Source organism: Monodelphis domestica, chromosome 2, assembly GCF_027887165.1.
Source record: "Monodelphis domestica isolate mMonDom1 chromosome 2, mMonDom1.pri, whole genome shotgun sequence".
In the NCBI taxonomy this organism is placed as follows: Eukaryota; Metazoa; Chordata; class Mammalia; order Didelphimorphia; family Didelphidae; genus Monodelphis; species Monodelphis domestica.
In genome coordinates, this window is record NC_077228.1 from 243,183,183 (window position 1) to 243,200,475 (window position 17,293).

Here is a 17,293-nt window from a genome sequence, read left to right on the forward strand (position 1 = left end):
AGCTCTGTGTCAAGGCCTACTATAACATTGAACCCCTTTTGCCCTTGATTAAAGAGTGATTTTGACTATTTAATAGTTCTGTGTTTTTTTCCTAGTCAACAAAGGTATACTAAGGAGTTAAAATTTAACATGAGAGAAAAGACTCTTATTATGGGAAAGAACCTACACAATTCTGTACCCAGTTGCTTTTGATTATTGCCTATAAATAAAATAATTATTTAGGGTTATATATCATCATCCCTATGGAATTGTATTAAAACTGATCAAAGGGATAAAAAGATTGATATAAGATGAACTGGGATCTACTAAAGTAAGGTAGAGAGCAAATTATTTCTCACATTTCAGTCAGTTTTCTTGAGACAGGGAGATTAAGTGACAATATGTTGCCAGTATATATCAGAAATGGGACTCTGAATGTAAATTTTTCTGACTGAAGCAAAGGCTGGATCTTTCTCTACTACATCAGGGTGTTTGTATTTCTTTCTCCATTGAGAAACTAACAAACATTCAGATATATAATTATAAGGTAATATCCTTTGTGAACTGTTTGGTTACTGAAAAGGGAGGAAAAGGACTTTGTGTATGAAAATTTGATAAAAATCTATATGCCAGTTCCTCAATATATCTGTTCCTCTGATGAGTCTGAGGTAAAACACAAACTGTTTAGAAAGACTGGAGTGAATTGCCCTTCAGATTAATAGATTGAGAAGACTTGTTTGAGGGGAGGGAAATGACTGAGGTTTGTCAACTAGAAAAAAAAACAGAACTATTAAATAGTCAAAATCACTCTTTAATCAAGGGAAAAGGGGTTAGCGCTACTAAATACGACACAAGAGCTGCTTCCCAAGACTGCACAGAGTCAAGATGCCCTGGTCACTAGCCCCTGGAAGTGCCACCAACTCAGGATGGACTATGAGGAACAAAAGAATTTGGGGAACCTATATACCATTTGGGAAACCCTGGGGCAGGGAAAGATGATTGACATCACTATAGCTACAAGGAAAATGAGAGTGTTCAAACTACACTGACAGGATACAATCAAGCTTGGGAAAAAGACTTATAGCTAGAGGCTAGGGTGTAAGAGAAGGGGCTGCTTACAATAGATACTGAAGGATGATTCCTGCTCAGGTGTGGATCTTCCTGGGAAAGGTTCTAATACAATAGGGGAGACTACCTAAAAAAAAGAGGGTCCTTAGCATATGCTTATCTCACCCAACCAGGATTGTCAATCCCCTGAGGGTCCCCCACTCAGTCTGAAACTTCTAACTTGGGATTCCCTTCAGGGTAGATTCCCATGGGAACAAGTACAAACTTTGGGGTCTCCAATCTACAAGCTAAATCTAAAATTGGGGTTCATCCGATCCTACTAGGCCACAAGTTTGGGATTCGTAAATTCCATGTTGACAGGTTATAGGACTTTGTAATATCTTAGGGTTTTTGCATGTGACTATTTATGGAGCTGTTAAAGTGTTAAATATGAAGTGCCCTGTTAATGGATCCCAAGGATGAAACAATGACCAGCAATGTAACACACAGGAGCGAGTTTATTAAACAAACTGAAGTTTGGGCTCAGCACTCTAAAAATGGCTAGAGCCCTGTTTCTGGCTTTTTATACACTGGAGTGACCAGGAACTTTTGTGGTAGGGAGAGTGCACAGGAATTCCTGGGGTGGGGGTGACATGAGTACTGTACCCCAGAAACCCAGGCGAACTATTACCAGGGAAACTCCCTTGCTCCCTTGCATCCTTGTGACTCCGAACCTAGAAACACCCAATGACCCCACCTAGGGACCTGAGATGTTTACCCTCTTTTGTCCTCTAGATTTAAGATGGGCAAAGAGATGAATCTTTATGCCCCCAGGCAGACCCCAGTCAGATGACCACCTCACCCCACCAAGTGCCTGAGGGACTAACACTCTATAGGTCATGTCCACACCAGGACATAGCATCTAAAGAGTATATAAACACAGCCTTTCCATCCATGCTGTCCCCATGGAGGAACAGCCTTTCCATTCATTTCCATTCATGCTGTCCTCCCAGGAACTGCTCCCCATATTGCTGTCCCACTTTGCTATCCTCCTGGCCACTCTCAACATTACTTTCTAAATTAATAAACCTCTTTTGTTTTTAAGCTAAGTTTTGGATTTTTGCATGCTTGCAAAAGGTATCCTTCCCAAACCCAAAGGTATCCCTTCCCACCCAAAACATTTTGGTGCCCAGAAGAAAGAGGGAAACCCCAGGCATACACATAGACTCCTATAACAGGGGGAGTGAACAGGAACTTGACAGGAACTCCTGGGCCTGGGTGTTATCAGTTCCTGGCATATGTCAAGAGGGAGAATGATGGGAACTTCTGGGATTGGGGATTATTGTGGGCTCCTGGCATATGTCAGGATGTGATGACTTGCCTGCAGGGTTTCTATGGGTAGGGAGTCAGGGAAGGGAGAAAATCAAATACCTGTTTGGAAACTATGAGAAAATTAAATAAGGATTATTGGTTTCATAACTAAAAAAAAAGTAGATTTCATGAGTTTTATATCATGAGGGAAAGGTAACTGATTAATTATCAATGGGTTCTGATTTGAGGCATTGAGAGTAGCAAAAAAGAAAGAAAAATTGACTGTGAAGTCTGTGAATAGTGGAAAAGACAGGCTTTGAGGCAATTCTCCTGAGGCCTTAAGGAACTATAATGCACCATATTTTCTATTAGGCTTCTATTTGGGGCATTTGAGAGTAAAAGACCTCATCATTACTTCATTAAAATAAAAGGCAGAAAGGAAACAGCAGAGAATTGGCTTAATTTTTGTGTATTATGGGTCCCCTGAAGGGACCATGGATATTAAGGTTTAAATCCATATTTGTGAGTTGCTTTGAACATGATGGTTGTTCTACTCTTGTGCCACCCTCCTAGATTTCTGTAAGCATGTGCCCATTCTCCCACATAAATTCTGGGTGCACTGATGGGAGTATATGAACCATAATTGTGACTGGACTATAATGTTATTTATTCCTGTATTTGCTTTATATGGATTAACTGTAATGTTTATCTGTTTTGCCTTGTCATTAAGTAAATGGTTTAGGTTTGGTGTTTTAATTACTATTGAGTCATGATGCTAAATTTTGCTTAACCTAAAGTGACAGCTATAGTGACACCTTCCCCCACCCCCTAACAATAGGGTTCCCCTAGAATCCTGGGAAAACTGAATTATAATTGAATGGTGATGGTCCTTCTCTGCGAAGCCCAAATCTATTAATATGATAAGAAGATTTGGGGGCCTACCCAGAGTGTGAAAATGGGGGCCTTACTACTGTGCTATTCAAACAAAACAATGTTTTTCAATGATGCTGATAAAAAAATTTTTTTACTTACAGTTTCTTTTAATATATATATATATATTAACCATAAAGAGAGCTAGGACCTGGGCCATCAGACAACAAAGAACACCACCTCTTTCCAGTGTTGCTAAGTGCCTTTTAAAATTTGCATGGGCCTAGAGATAGATTTCTATTTTTTTTTAATTTTTATTTTTTTTAAATAATATTTTATTTGATCATTTCCAAGCATTATTCATTAAAGACAAAGATCATTTTCTTTTCCTCCCCCCCACCCCCCATAGCTGACGGGTGATTCCACTGGGTGTCACATGTGTTCTTGATTTGAATCCATTTCTATGTTGTCAATATTTGCATTAGAGTTTCGTTTAGAGTCTCTCCTCTGTCATGTCCCCTCAACCGCTGTAGTCAAGCAGTTGCTTTTCCTCGGTGTTTCCACTCCCATAGTTTATCCTTTGCTTATGCATAGTGTTTTTTCTCCTAGATCCCTGCAGATTGTTCGGGGCCATTACACCACCACCAATGGAGAAGTCCATTACATTCAATTATACCACAGTGTATTAGTCTCTGTGTACAATGTTCTCCTGGTTCTGCTCCTCTCGCTTGTAAACCTTAAAATTCCTTAGAATATTTGATTTTTTATTCTCATTTTTTGTACTGAAGGTACACATAATTAATATTAATATTATTTTTCCCTGCAGTAATACAAGTTAATATATATACTCTTGCTATAATATCAATATATGCCTAAAAGCTTTAAACTATGGGAACCTGCCATTTATTGATAAAATATTATAGGACTGTGATTAATGTTTGTGTCTGATTCCAGGAAAAGGGATAAAAACAAGGAGCACAGACTAAACCTGAATAGTGCCAATAGAGCACACAAGAAATATTAAAGTGAGACTCAAGGTTGCGACGCTTAACTTATGTTTAAGTCGTAGGACTTCCTTGTATCTACACTCTTTTCGAAGTACTCAAACAAGTACAAAGCTTGACACCATGCTGGCTCCCTATATTCCTGAGGAAAAAATCAGACAAGGGAATGACATTTCCCCATCAAAATAGAATTCTAATTCTTTTCTTCTTATATTATGGAAACTTCCTGTAGTCTTGGCTACAAATGGCTAAGTGAAATATTACTGCATTCTGTCCTACATACTTGTGGGATAAAAATTACTTTAAACTGGACCTATACAAGGTCTATTTTGAATTCTTATGTTTTTGATTATTTTTCTATTCTTTTGATAATTGACACATACACCCCCATAACTGAACATTGCATTCTGAGCTAAACTTGATTTTTTTAAAAATACTTACTTCAGGGGGGATTGTATTTTAATTTAAAATCTAAGAATTTTTGAATTTTTTTTGTTTGAGATTGTATTTTTATAAAAATCCAAGAATTTTGTTTAAGATTTTACATTTATAAAAAAAAAATTCAAAGATTTTGATTCTGTTTCAGAAAAGATCTTCAAGAAAGAAGCTTGAAATTTTTATATCCAGAGAATGAACTGTTGCAGAAAGATGCCGAAACCCTACACTTCATCAAGAAGATCAAGAATGAACTTTGGATGTGATTGATTGGACTGAACTTTTGATTGAACATTTATTGTAACTGTACACATTTATGCCAAAAGGGACTGCCCCTAATTGTCTTTCTGTCAATGCGCCTAGCAAAACATTGGTTTTGCTTTCTTTTCTTTTCTATTTCCTCTCTCACTATTCTAATTTCTCTTAGAAAATTGAATATTGTGTATATCTTTAGTTAGAAGTGAATTTAGAACTACAAAATGATTATGTTAAATGATCAATGGGGAGACTAGTCTCCCAATGATCATCAGGGGGGATTGTAAACCTTAAAATTCCTTAGACTTATAAATGTTGGAAATTTCACCATTGGGAAATTTTATACTTGGAAAATTTCTTACTGATAGTCTATTGGAATGTAAACCCCATTGGCATGGGAGGTTCCTCCTCCTCCCTTCTTAAGATTACTTTAGGACAGAAACCTTTTGCTGAACAATGGAAAGGACTTTGACCTATGCTTAAGCATAGAACAGGAATTTCTTTGAGTCATGATTGATTTTAGAATTGATACAATGGAGATACTTGGAATCAATCTCCACCCTACTCAGTCCTAACAGGATTGAGGAAGGGCTGCAGCATAGATCAAAATTTAATTATTCCAATCTCTACCCTACTCAGGTTAACAGGATTTAGGAAGGGCTGTAGCAAAGGATCAAAGATATAATTATTTGAAAATATGACCTTCAACAGACATGTGCAAAGCCAGAGACCTCTGGGCGGTCCTGGGTTAAGCTAGAGCCTCCATTGGCACAGGGAAATTGATGGACAGTGATTGGTAGATATGAGAACTGAGGGGAGGGAACTTGGATGGTTTCCTTAAAGAGAGAGGGGTCTGAAGACTCAGAGTGGTGGTGGTGGTTGAGGAGTTTGTCTGAGTGGTTGGAGTGTGCTCTGAGAAGCTTGCTCTGAAGGAAGCTGAAGGTGGGGGCCTCTGAGACTGTTTCTCCATTTTGGTCACGTGAGTAATAGGGACTGATCTCCTTTCTTTGCCCCAGCTATCTAAGGGCTTGGGCCTTTTGGCCCAGCCTAAACAGAAGGGGTATTTAAGCCCTATTCCCTTCTCTCCCTTTTCTCTCTCTCTATCTCTAATTCCTTTCTTCCTCCTGTTGTAATTAAACTCCATAAAAGGTTGACTGCTGACTTGAGTTTTCATTTAGGAATTACAAAGCTGAATTCCTTGGCGACCTTAAATATATATCAGTCTTTTAAAGTGATTTCCTTGTCACACGCTCTGCATCACTTCTTGGAGGTTGTTCCATTCTCCATGGAATTCCTCCACTTTATTATTCCTTTTAGCACAATAGTATTCCATCACCAACATATACCACAATTTGCTCAGCCATTCCCCAATTGATGGGCATCCCCTCATTTTCCAGTTTTTGGCCACCACAAAGAGCGCAGCTATGAATATTTTTGTACAAGTCTTTTTGTCCATTGTCTCTTTGGGGTACAGACCCAGCAGTGCTATGGCTGGATCAAAGGGTAGACATTCTTTTGTCGCCCTTTGGGCATAGTTCCAAATTGCCCTCCAGAATGGTTGGATCAATTCACAACTCCACCAGCAATGAATTAATGTCCCTACTTTGCCACATCCCCTCCAGCATTCATTACTTTCCTTTGCTGTTATGTTAGCCAATCTGCTTGGTGTGAGGTGATACCTGAGAGTTGTTTTGATTTACATCTCTCTGATTATAAGAGATTTAAAACACTTCTTCCCTGGATATCCTTGATCTTTTGTTATTCCAAATGAATTTTGTTATGGTTTTTTCTAAATCAGTAAAGAAATATTTTGGGAGTTCTATGGGTATGGCACTAAATAGATAAATAAGTTTGGGTAGGATGGTCATTTTTATTATATTGGCTCATCCTATCCATGAGCAGTTAATGTTTTTCCAATTGTTCAAATCTAGTTTTAGTTGTGTGGAGAGTGTTTTGTAGTTGTGTTCATATAGTTCCTGTGTTTGTCTCGGGAGATAGATTCCTAGGTATTTTATTTTGTCTAAGGTAATTTTGAGTGGGATTTCTCTTTCTAGTTTTTGTTGCTGAGCTGTGTTGGAGATATATAGAAAAGCTGATGACTTATGTGGGTTTATTTTGTATCTTGCAACTTTGCTAAAGTGGTTGATTATTTCTATTAGCTTTTTGGTTGAATCTCTAGGATTCTTTAAGTAGACCATCATGTCATCTGCAAAGAGTGATAACTTGGTCTCCTCCTTGCCTATTTTGATGCCTTCAATTTCTTTTTCTTCTCTAATTGCTACTGCTTGTGTTTCTAGTACAATGTCAAATAGTAGAGGTGATAATGGGCATCCTTGTTTCACTCCTGATCTTATTGGGAATGGATTTAGTTTATCCCCATTGCAGATGATATTAGCTGATGGTTTTAGATATATACTGTTTATTATTTTTAGGAACGACCCTTCTATTCCTATGCTTTCTAGTGTTTTTAATAGGAATGGGTGTTGTATTTTATCAAATGCTTTTTCTGCATCTATTGAGATAATCATGTGATTCTTATTGGTTTGTTTGTTGATGTGGTCAATTATGTGGATGGTTTTCCTAATATTGAACCAGCCCTGCATCCCTGGTATAAATCCTACTTGATCATGGTGGATGACCCTTCTGATCACTTGCTGGGGTCTTTTTGCTAGTATCCTATTTAAGATTTTTGTATCTATATTCATTAGGGAGATTGGTCTATAGTTTTCTTTCTCTGTTTTTGACCTGCCTGGTTTTGGAATCAGTACCATGTTTGTGTCATAAAAGGAGTTTGGTAGAACTCCCTCTTTGCTTATTATGTCAAATAGTTTGTATAGTATTGGGATTAACTGTTCTCTGAATGTTTGATAGAATTCACTGGTGTATCCATCAGGCCCTGGGGATTTTTTCTTAGGAAGTTCTTTGATAGCTTGTTGGATTTCATTTTCTGATATGGGATTATTTAAGAATTCTATTTCTTCTTCTGTTAGTCTAGGCAGTTTGATATATTCATCCATATCATCTAAATTGGTATATTTATTGCCATATAATTGGGCAAAGTAATTTCTAATGATTGCCTTAATTTCCTCCTCATTGGAGGTGCTGTCCCCCTTTTCATCTTTGATGCTATTAATTTGCTTTTCTTCCTTCCTTTTTTTAATTAGATTGACCAGTACTTTGTCTATTTTGTTTGTTTTTTCAAAGTACCAGCTTCTTGTCTTATTTATTAAATCAATAGTTCTATCACTTTTGATTTTATTAATTTCTCCCTTAATTTTTAGGATTTCTAGTTTGGTTTTCTGCTGGGGGGTTTTATTTGATTGCTTTCCAGTTTTTTTATTTGCATTTCCAATTGATTGATCTCTGCTCTCCCTAGTGTGTTGATATATGCACTCAGGGATATGAATTTACCTCTGATTACCACTTTGGCTGCATCCCAAAAGGTTTCAAAGAATGTCTCGCCATTGTCATTTACCTCGATGAAATTATTAATTGTTTCTATGATTTCTTCTCTAACTAAACGATTTTGGAGTATCATATTGTTTAGTTTCTAATTAGTCTTTGATTTGGTTTTCCATGTACCATTACTGATTTTTATTTTTATTGCCTTGTGGTCTGAAAAGGCTGCATTTATTATTTCTGCTTTTCTGCATTTGTGTGTCATGTTTCTGTGACCAAATGTATTGTCAATCTTTGTGAATGTGCCATGTGGTGCTGAGAAGAAGGTGTATTCCTTTTTGTCCCTATTTATTTTTCTCCATATGTCTATTAATTCTAATTATTCTAAGATTTCATTCACTTCTTTCACCTCTTTCTTATTTATTTTTTGGTTTGATTTATCTAAATTTGATAATGGTTGGTTTAAGTCTCCCACTAATATGGTTTTACTGTCTATTTCTTCCTTCAATTCTCCTAGTTTCTCCATTAGAAATTTGGGTGCTATATTATTTGGTGCATACATGTTGATTAGTGATATTTCCTCATTATCTAAAATCCCTTTTAACAAAATATATATTACCTTCCCTATCCCTTTTGATCAGGTCTGTTTTTGCTTTGACTTTATCAGATATCATGATTATCACTCCTGCCTTCTTTCTGTCAGTTGAGGCCCAAAAGGTCTAACTCCATCCTTTAATTCTGACCTTGTGGGTGTCAACCCACCTCATGTGTGTTTCTTGAAGACAACATATGGTAGGGTTTTGGATTCTAATCAATTCTGCTATTTGTCTACGTTTTATGGGTGAGTTCATCCCATTCACTTTCAAGGTTATGAGTGTCATTTGTGGACTCCCTGGCATTTTGATAACCTTCCCTAATTCTAACCCTTTTTCCTTCGGCTCTACCTTTTAGTCCAGTGATTTACTTTGAATCAGTTCCCCTTATCCCCTCCCTTGATATTTTTTTCCTTTTTAGTCCCTCTCCTTTTGTTCCCTCTCCCTCCCCCCTCTCTTTCCCTCCCCTTTTGTTTTTCCTCTCCTCTTCCTCCCCTTGGTTTTCCCTTCTCCCTACCCTTGTTGGGTAAGATAGAATTCAAGATCCCAATGGATCTGGATGTTTTTCCCTCTCAGAGTTGATTTCCCTGAGAGTAAGGTTTAAGTAAAAACTCTCTTCCTCTCCTGCTTATAGGAGTTTTCTTCCCCTCCCCTTCCCATGTGAATCTTTGTGTTAGAATGATTTGGTCTTTCTTTTTCCCCCTATTTACACATTACATTTTCCCCACCTGTTAGTATACATAGATTGATATAAATGTAGTCCTTATAGAAGAGAGTTTGAGTAAAAGAAGAAGATAACATTTTTCTCCTTTTCCCTTTCCTTCATATTTACCTTTTCAGGTATTCCATGCTCTTTGATTTTCGATATCGAACTTTCCACAGAGCTCTGGTCTTTTTGTTGCAAAAAGTTGGAAATCTTCTATTTTGTTGAATGCCCATACTTTCCCTTGGAAGTATATAGTCAGTTTTGCTGGATAGCTGATTCTTGGTTGTAGACCCAGCTCTCTTGCCTTTCTGAAGATCATGTTCCATGCCTTATGGTCTTTCAGAATGGAACTTGCAAGGTCTTGTGTGACCCTGATTGGCATACCTTTATATCTAAATTGTCTTTTTCTGGCTTCTTGCAGGATTTTTTCTTTTGTTTGAGAGTTTTGGAATTTGGCAATTACATTCCTGGGAGTTGTCTTTTGGGGGTTTAGTGTAGAAGGTGTTCTGTGAGCTCTGTCAGTGGCTGTATTGCCCCCTTGTTCTAGAATTTCTGGGCAATTTTCTTTGATTATCTCTTGTATTATGATGTCGAGTTTGCTGTTTATTTCTGGCTTTTCTGGAAGTCCAATTATTCTTAAATTATCTCTTCTCCCTCTATTTTCCAAATCTGTCATTTTGTCAGTGAGATATTTTATGTTCTCTTCTAATTTCTTGGTCTTTTGGTTTTGCTTTATTAGTTCTTGCTTTAAAGCCTGGTTTTCCTTTTCACTTTGGTCAAACTGGTTTTGTAGATGCGTAAATTTCTTTTGCATTATTTCCCACTTTTCCTCCCAGAAGGCTTCCATCTTTTTGATCATTTCAGATTCAAATTCTTCATGGGTTTGTGGAGAGTTTCCATTTCCTTTGGAAGGTTTCGGAGCATTTGCTTGTGTTTCCTCTTCTATTTCCTCTGTGTTTTGTATTTTTGTTCCATAAAATGTGTCCAAAGTCGCCCCCTTCTTGTTTTGTTTTTTTTTAAATTTCTATCTGAGTGTGGGAGGGGGGGGATTAGCTTTTCTTATCTCTGTCTGGTGTTCAGAGGTTTTAGCCCTAGGCAAATTGTCTGTTCTATGCAGTTGTTGTTCTGTGTTCCCGGGAAGCCAGGAGTTGCTGGTGTGTCCCTGTTACTGCCCTCCTCTCCTCGGCACCCTCCTGATACTTCTCCGTTGCCTTACTTCCATGCTCTAAGCCTAGCTTGGCCCTTGTTCCTGTGCCTTAGCTGGCCAGCTCCTGCACTCTGTGGGGGGAGGGGCCGTGGTTTCCCAGAGCTCTGAGGGCTCCTAATGAGATTAGCTTTCCCTGGGTTGAATTTAGTATACCTTGAGGCAGGGACTTTTTTCGTGAAACTCCGATGGAAGGATCCAGCCAGGGGGTTACAATCTCCCCCCCCCCCTCTCTGTTTCCCCACTGTCTTGGTGCCCCCTCGACTGGGTTAGGTTGTTTTCAGGATGTGGCCTTCAGAATAGCCGGCCCTGGGGTCCTTTTTTCAGCCCTGCAGGTTACTGTTGTTTCAGAGGACCCTGCTCTCTGAGGGGGAGGGGCCTCAGCTTCCCTGGGCTCAGGGCAAGGGCTCCTGATAAGAAGATTAGCTTTCCCTGTGTTGAACTGAGATTTGGATGGAAGGTTCCAGCCAGGGGGTTACAAGCTCCCCCGTCTCTCTGTTTCCCTGCTGTCTGGGTGCCCCTGTGACTGGATCGGGTTGTTTTCAGGGTGCAGCCTTCAGAATAGCCGGCCCTGGGGTCCTTTTGTCAGCCCTGCGGGTTGCTGTTGTTTCTGAAGACCCTGCTCTCTGAGGGGGAGGGGCCTCGGCTTCCTGGAGCTCTGGGTGAGGGCTCCTGATAAGATTAGCTTTCCCTGGATTGAATTGAGTGTGCCCTGAGGCAGGGACTTGAGACTTGGATGGAGGAATCCAGCCAGGGGGTTACAATATCCCCCCGTTTCTCTGTTTCCCTGCTGTTTGGGTGCCCCCGCGACTGGGTCAGGTTGTTTTCAGGATGTGGCCTTCAGAATAGCCGGCCCTGGGGTCCTTTTGCCAGTCCTGAGGGTTGCTGTTGTTTCAGAAGACCCTGCTCTCTGGGGGGGGGGGGGGGGGGGGCCTTGGCTTCCCTGGGCTCAGGGCAAGGGCTCCTGATAAGATTAGCTTTCCCTGTGTTGAACTGAGATTCGGATGGAAGGTTCCAGCCAGGGGGTTACAAGCTCCCCCGTTTCTCTGTTTCCCTGCTGTCTGGGTGCCCCTGTGACTGGGTCAGGTTGTTTTCAGGATGTGACCTTCAGAATAGCTGGCTCCTGAGGCCCTTTTGCCAGTCCTGAGGTTTGCTGTTGTTTCAGAAGCCCCTGCTCTCTGAGGGAGAGGGGCCGTGGCTTCCCGGAGCTCCGAGGGCTCCTCCCAGGGGGTTATGAGCTCCCCCGTCCCACTCTTTTTCCCTGCTGTCTGGGTGTCCCCTCTACTGGGTTAGGTTGTTTTCAGGAAGCGGCCTTCAGAATAGCAGGCCGTGAGGCTCTGAGGTTGCCTCTGCTGCCTCGGACTCGGACTCAGCGCTCTGGGTTGGGGGGGGATGGGTCCTAGGACCTTCCTTCTGCCTACCCCTTAGGTCCGAGTGGTCTTGGGTTCTGGCTTTTGTGGGGTGCCGTACCTTTTGATCCAGGTCCAGGTCCAGGAGGAGGACTCCCGGGGTCTATGCTGTTGATCGTTTTGAATTTCGGTGTCCTAGGAGCATTCAGTTTGAGATCGGTAAGAAAGGGTTTCAGGAGATCTGAACTTTAGCTTTCTCTAAGCCGCCATCATCAGATTTCTACTTTTAAGGTGTCAACATGAACTCCACTGAGAACATCCATTTCCTCTTCCTCAGTGAGTATACCAATTGACATATTTTCCAGTCTTTCATTAGGTCCAGAGTCATGCCAACAGGGCACCCAAAATAACCCCACAGGCAGCTGTTGAACCTTTTTTTTTTAATTATTTAATTTTTTTGCCAGCCAATCTCAGGGAGAGAGAGAGCTAGCTCATACTTAGTGCTAAATACTAGGATGCTGGGAATACACATACAAATAAAAAGAAAGTCCTTCTTTCAATGAGATTACATTCTAATGGAGGAAAACAATACATAAAAGGGAGCTAAAAAGCTAAAGGAAGGAGGAGTAGGAAACAATCCCCACTAGGGCAAGATGAAGAGAGGTAGTCCAGGAAGTCATACTTCCTCAAAGAGATGTTCCAGAAATGAATTCACCATTTATGGAAAAGGAAATATCTGATATATTAGGCAGAATTAATTCCTCTCAGATTCCATCATATCACTGAAAGAACAGCACTAGGGGCATGGAAATCAATATCCTTGGAGATATTTTAAGCCACAAGAATGTCCTTAGCAACACTGAAGGGGACAATAAGGAATTGTTGGCCTTGGTTTTGTATTCCTGTCCCAAGTCCCTGTACTCTTTACATGAATGCAATGAGATAATAAGACCTCCTATTTGCTTTTATGTTCAGGACTTAGAAGTATGATTTTGGGCAAGACACTGAACCCTTATTTGCCTAGGTTATTCAATTATTGAATAGAGAGAAACTGGAGAAAGAAATAACAAAGGATTCCAGTCTCTTTGATAAGCCCATAGATAAGGCCAAAGAATCACAAAGAGTATGAATGACTTAATAACAACTCTTCTAAACATTTTTATTCTTGTTGGGTTTTTTAAAAAAATTATTTTTGTTTTGTTTTTAACATTGTTATGTCATCTGTGAGTATGTCATTTTCACTCTGATTTCTTCAGCATTTCTTTTTAGCATTATTTCATATATCTTTTCATGTTTGTTGGTATTCTTCATTTTTGTAATCTCTTATGCCATATAATGTTCCATTACAATTGTACTCTCTAGCTTTTTGCTATTACAAATAATGCTGCTAGAAATAATTCAGTATGTTCATATAGTACTTTTGAGAGGACTGAGGCAAAGATTATAAAGTTCTGTAACTTTTATTTATATTGTTTCCTAGAAAAAAATGTATCTGTGTACAATCCCACCATCAGCATAATGTGGCCTGCTCATATTGAGTTTCATTTTAAAAAATTCTTTTTATTACAAAAAAATTCAATATAACTAAAATTAGAAGGAAAACAACAAACCGGGGGAAAAATTATACCAAATTTCTCTGATAAAGGTCTCATTTCTCATATATATGTATAACTGAATCAAATTTATAAGAATACAAGTTATTCCCTACTTCACAAATGGTTGAAGGATATGAGGATATGAACAAGTAGTTTTCAGATGAAGATATCAATGCTATCAATAATATGAAAAAATGTTCTAAATCACTCTTGATTAGAGAAATGCATATTGAAACGATGCTGAGGTACCACCTCATACCCATCAAATTGGCCAATATGACAATAAAATGATAAGTGTTGGAGAGGATTTGGCAAAAATGGGACATTAATTGATGGAGTTGTAAATTAATCCAATTATTCTGGAGGGCAATTTGGAACTGTGCCCTAAGAGTTATAAAATTATTCATACCCTTTGATCCTATAATACCTCTACTAGGTCTATATTCCAAAGAGATTAAAAAAAGATGGGGGAGAGACCAATTTATATATTTATTTAAATATTTGTAACCACTCTTTTTGTGGTGACAAAGTGGAAACTGAGAGAATAGCCATTAATTGGAGAATGACTGAACACATTGTAATATATGATGTGCTTCTTGATTGGTTGATTGTTTTGTTGGGCCAAGAAGTAAAGAAAGTTCTCAGTAATGGGAGATGGAGGAACAAAACCTCTCTGCTTTAGATGTAGGCTGGCAAAATGAAAATAAAACTATCCTTAATTATTGATGACATTATAGTTTATTTCAGAAATCATGGAGAGTCTGCAAAGATACCAACTAAAATAACGAATAGCTTCAACAAATTTACAGGCTACAAAATAAACCCACAAAATTTAGAAGCATCTAATAAGGAATAATAAAAAAGGGAAGTCCCACTTAAAGTATGGGACTTGCACTTCTGGGTACTACTGTAGTTAATGTCCTTCAGAAGATGTACTTTCCAATGTGCTGGGTTTGGCATAAGGAAACCCTGAGCTCAAATCCTCCTCCAGACAGATACTAGTTATATATCCCCGGGAAGGTCTCTTAATTGCTTTCTGCTTTAGTTTCCCAATCTGTAAGATGGAGGTAATAGTCCATCAACCTCTAGAGTTTTTGTTAGGTTAGCATGATATATTATTTGTAAAAATGCTTTGCAAACTTTGAAGCACTAAATAATTGCTCATTATTATCATTATTATTATACAAATTAGTCATAGTGATGCCATTGACTTTTGAACATGAAACATTTACTAAATTGGAATACAAAACCCAGAATAATCATAATATATTATTCACTGCAAAACTGGGAATAATTCAAACCTAGGTCAGACTCTCATATCAGTACATGCAGTATTCAAAGATTGAAGAGAGATAAGAAGTGGGCACACACATATAAAAACCTAGCAGTGAGACATACAAATGGAACAATTCATAATTCTTGGGACAACTCATGATGGCCTAATGCCTGAATGTTATTGGTTGTTTTGGGGAAACATCCTCTACACGTGTCACTCACAGTTGTTTTGAATTTCTACCTGTCCTTTTGAATATACTTGTATACACTTCTCTGTTGCTCTTGGGCCACAGAAGTAATGTTAAACTTTTGTCAAGCAGGCAGAAACTTTTTTTTTAAAACACTTACCTTAATAATGTATATTGCTTCCAAGGCAGAAGAGTGGTAAGGGCTCAACACTGGGGGTTATAAGGGACTTGTCCATCATTGGACAACTAGGAAGTATACGAATCCACATTTGAATTCAGGACCTCCCACTTTAGGTCTGGCCTCTCAATCTGCTGAGCCACCTAGATGCCCTCCCACCTCCATCATATACTTTTTCAGTAAACAACAATCCTAATTCTGAGATCAACAACATTCCAGTTGTGCTCCCTTGCCTTATAATCAGTATTAGACTAGTTACATATTTTCTTTAAAAAGAGAAGTGAAAAATTCATCATAGCTGTCCTCTAGGCAATGCATCCAAACCCACTTAGCTCATCACCTAGCAGAATTCTGCTTTTTCACAGCTCTAAGCAGCTGCAGAGCTTTCTTCTAATCAAACAGCTTCTAGAACAGCCTGAAGCACCTTTTTCCTCTGTACTTCTTTTTAAAAAAATTTTCCCTTCCCTCCCCCCTCCTTGAGATGGTAAGCAATCATATGAATTTTGCATGTACAGTCATGTAAAACATTTTCCCATATTAGTAATTTTGTCTAAGAGATTTCTGTCAAAGAAAAAGAAGTAAAAAGTGAAGCATAGAATGTTTCAATCTGCTTTCAGATTCTATCACTTCTTTCTTGGAGGGCAGATGGTATTTTTCATCATGAGTCTCTTGGATTATCTTGGATCACTCCATTGTTGGAATAATTAGGTCATTCACTTTGTCAAAAATATTATTGTGACTGTGTATGATGTTCTGGTTCTGCTCATTTCACTTTGCTTCAGTTCATGTAAATTTTCCCAGATTTTCCCCCCAAATCATACTGCTTGTCATTTCTTATAGCACATAACATAGTATTACATCACAATCATATACCACAACTTGTTTAGCCATTCTCCAATTGAGGGACAGCCCCTCAATTTCAAATGAGGAATCAAAGAAAGAGAGAGAGAGAAAAAAAAGGAAATAAATGAGAAAAGAATAGGCCGGCCCAGGCAGCCCTGGCCAACCCAGGCCTAAGTCCTAAAAAAAAAAGATTAGTCAGTCCTTAATCACTCACCATAAGATCTGTTCAAGCAAGGATTCAAGGGGACAGAGTCTCCCCAGAGGGAGTTCCAGCCAGAGCCAGCCTTCCTTGAGAGACCTCCTTAGAGATTGTCCTTTTCTCTGTCTCTCAAGAGACTCTCCTATGTCACCTCCCCTAAGTTCTTTCATCTACCAATCACAGTAGAGGTTTTCCAAAGGACAGCCCATTCTGAATTCACACCTGAGTAGACTAATCCTTTTAGTAATCCACACCTGAGTAGGTTAGAATCTCTGAGTAAGTTTCTAACCTCTTTGCTCCTTGTAAGTTCACAAGTTGCCTGACCTTTATAGGTACTTAGCACCCCTTTGTATTAATTCTAAAAATAGGCATGGCTCAAGTATGGGTTTAAGTACTTTTCATTGTTCAGCAAGGAGTTTTCTCCCCTAAAGCAGTCTCCAATCAATTTTTGCCTCCTCACATAGTTTGGTGAGGGCTCTTTTTAGAGTCTGATTCATACATTCTGTTTTTCTTGAAGATTGAGGATGCCAGGCTGCATGTAAATGGTAAGTAATGCCCAATGCCTTAGAAACCATCTGTGTGATCTGTGAAATAAAGGCAGGACCATTATCACTCTGAAGAGTTTTTGGAAGGCCAAACCTAGGGATGATTTCATTGTGACATCTTGTGCTTTCTCTGATCTAGAGGGAAATGCTTCAGGCCAGTCTGTAAAGGTATCTACAAAAACTAAAAGAATCTTTGAGACACTTGCCTGCGAATGCCTCAAGAAGAGAGAAAGGATAGTACTTTTGGATTTCGCGGGGGCGAGACGGAGCCAGGAGATGGCAGAATTGAGTCAGAAACCAAGCTGGATTGATTTCGTT

At 39.0% G+C, this 17,293-nt stretch overlaps 1 protein-coding gene across 7 annotated transcripts in view; it reads left to right on the top strand.

Annotated features, from left to right (window-relative positions):
- Positions 1-6,058, top strand: part of ADPRM (ADP-ribose/CDP-alcohol diphosphatase, manganese dependent) — a 68,315-nt gene extending 62,257 nt beyond the window's left edge. For all 7 annotated transcript variants that reach the window (XR_462306.2, XR_462305.2, XR_008916457.1 and 4 more), the window contains one exon: positions 4,798-6,058. The gene's annotated coding sequence lies outside the window, so the exon portion shown is untranslated. The remainder of the gene's footprint in view (positions 1-4,797) is intronic.
- The last annotated feature ends 11,235 nt before the right edge of the window (positions 6,059-17,293 follow it).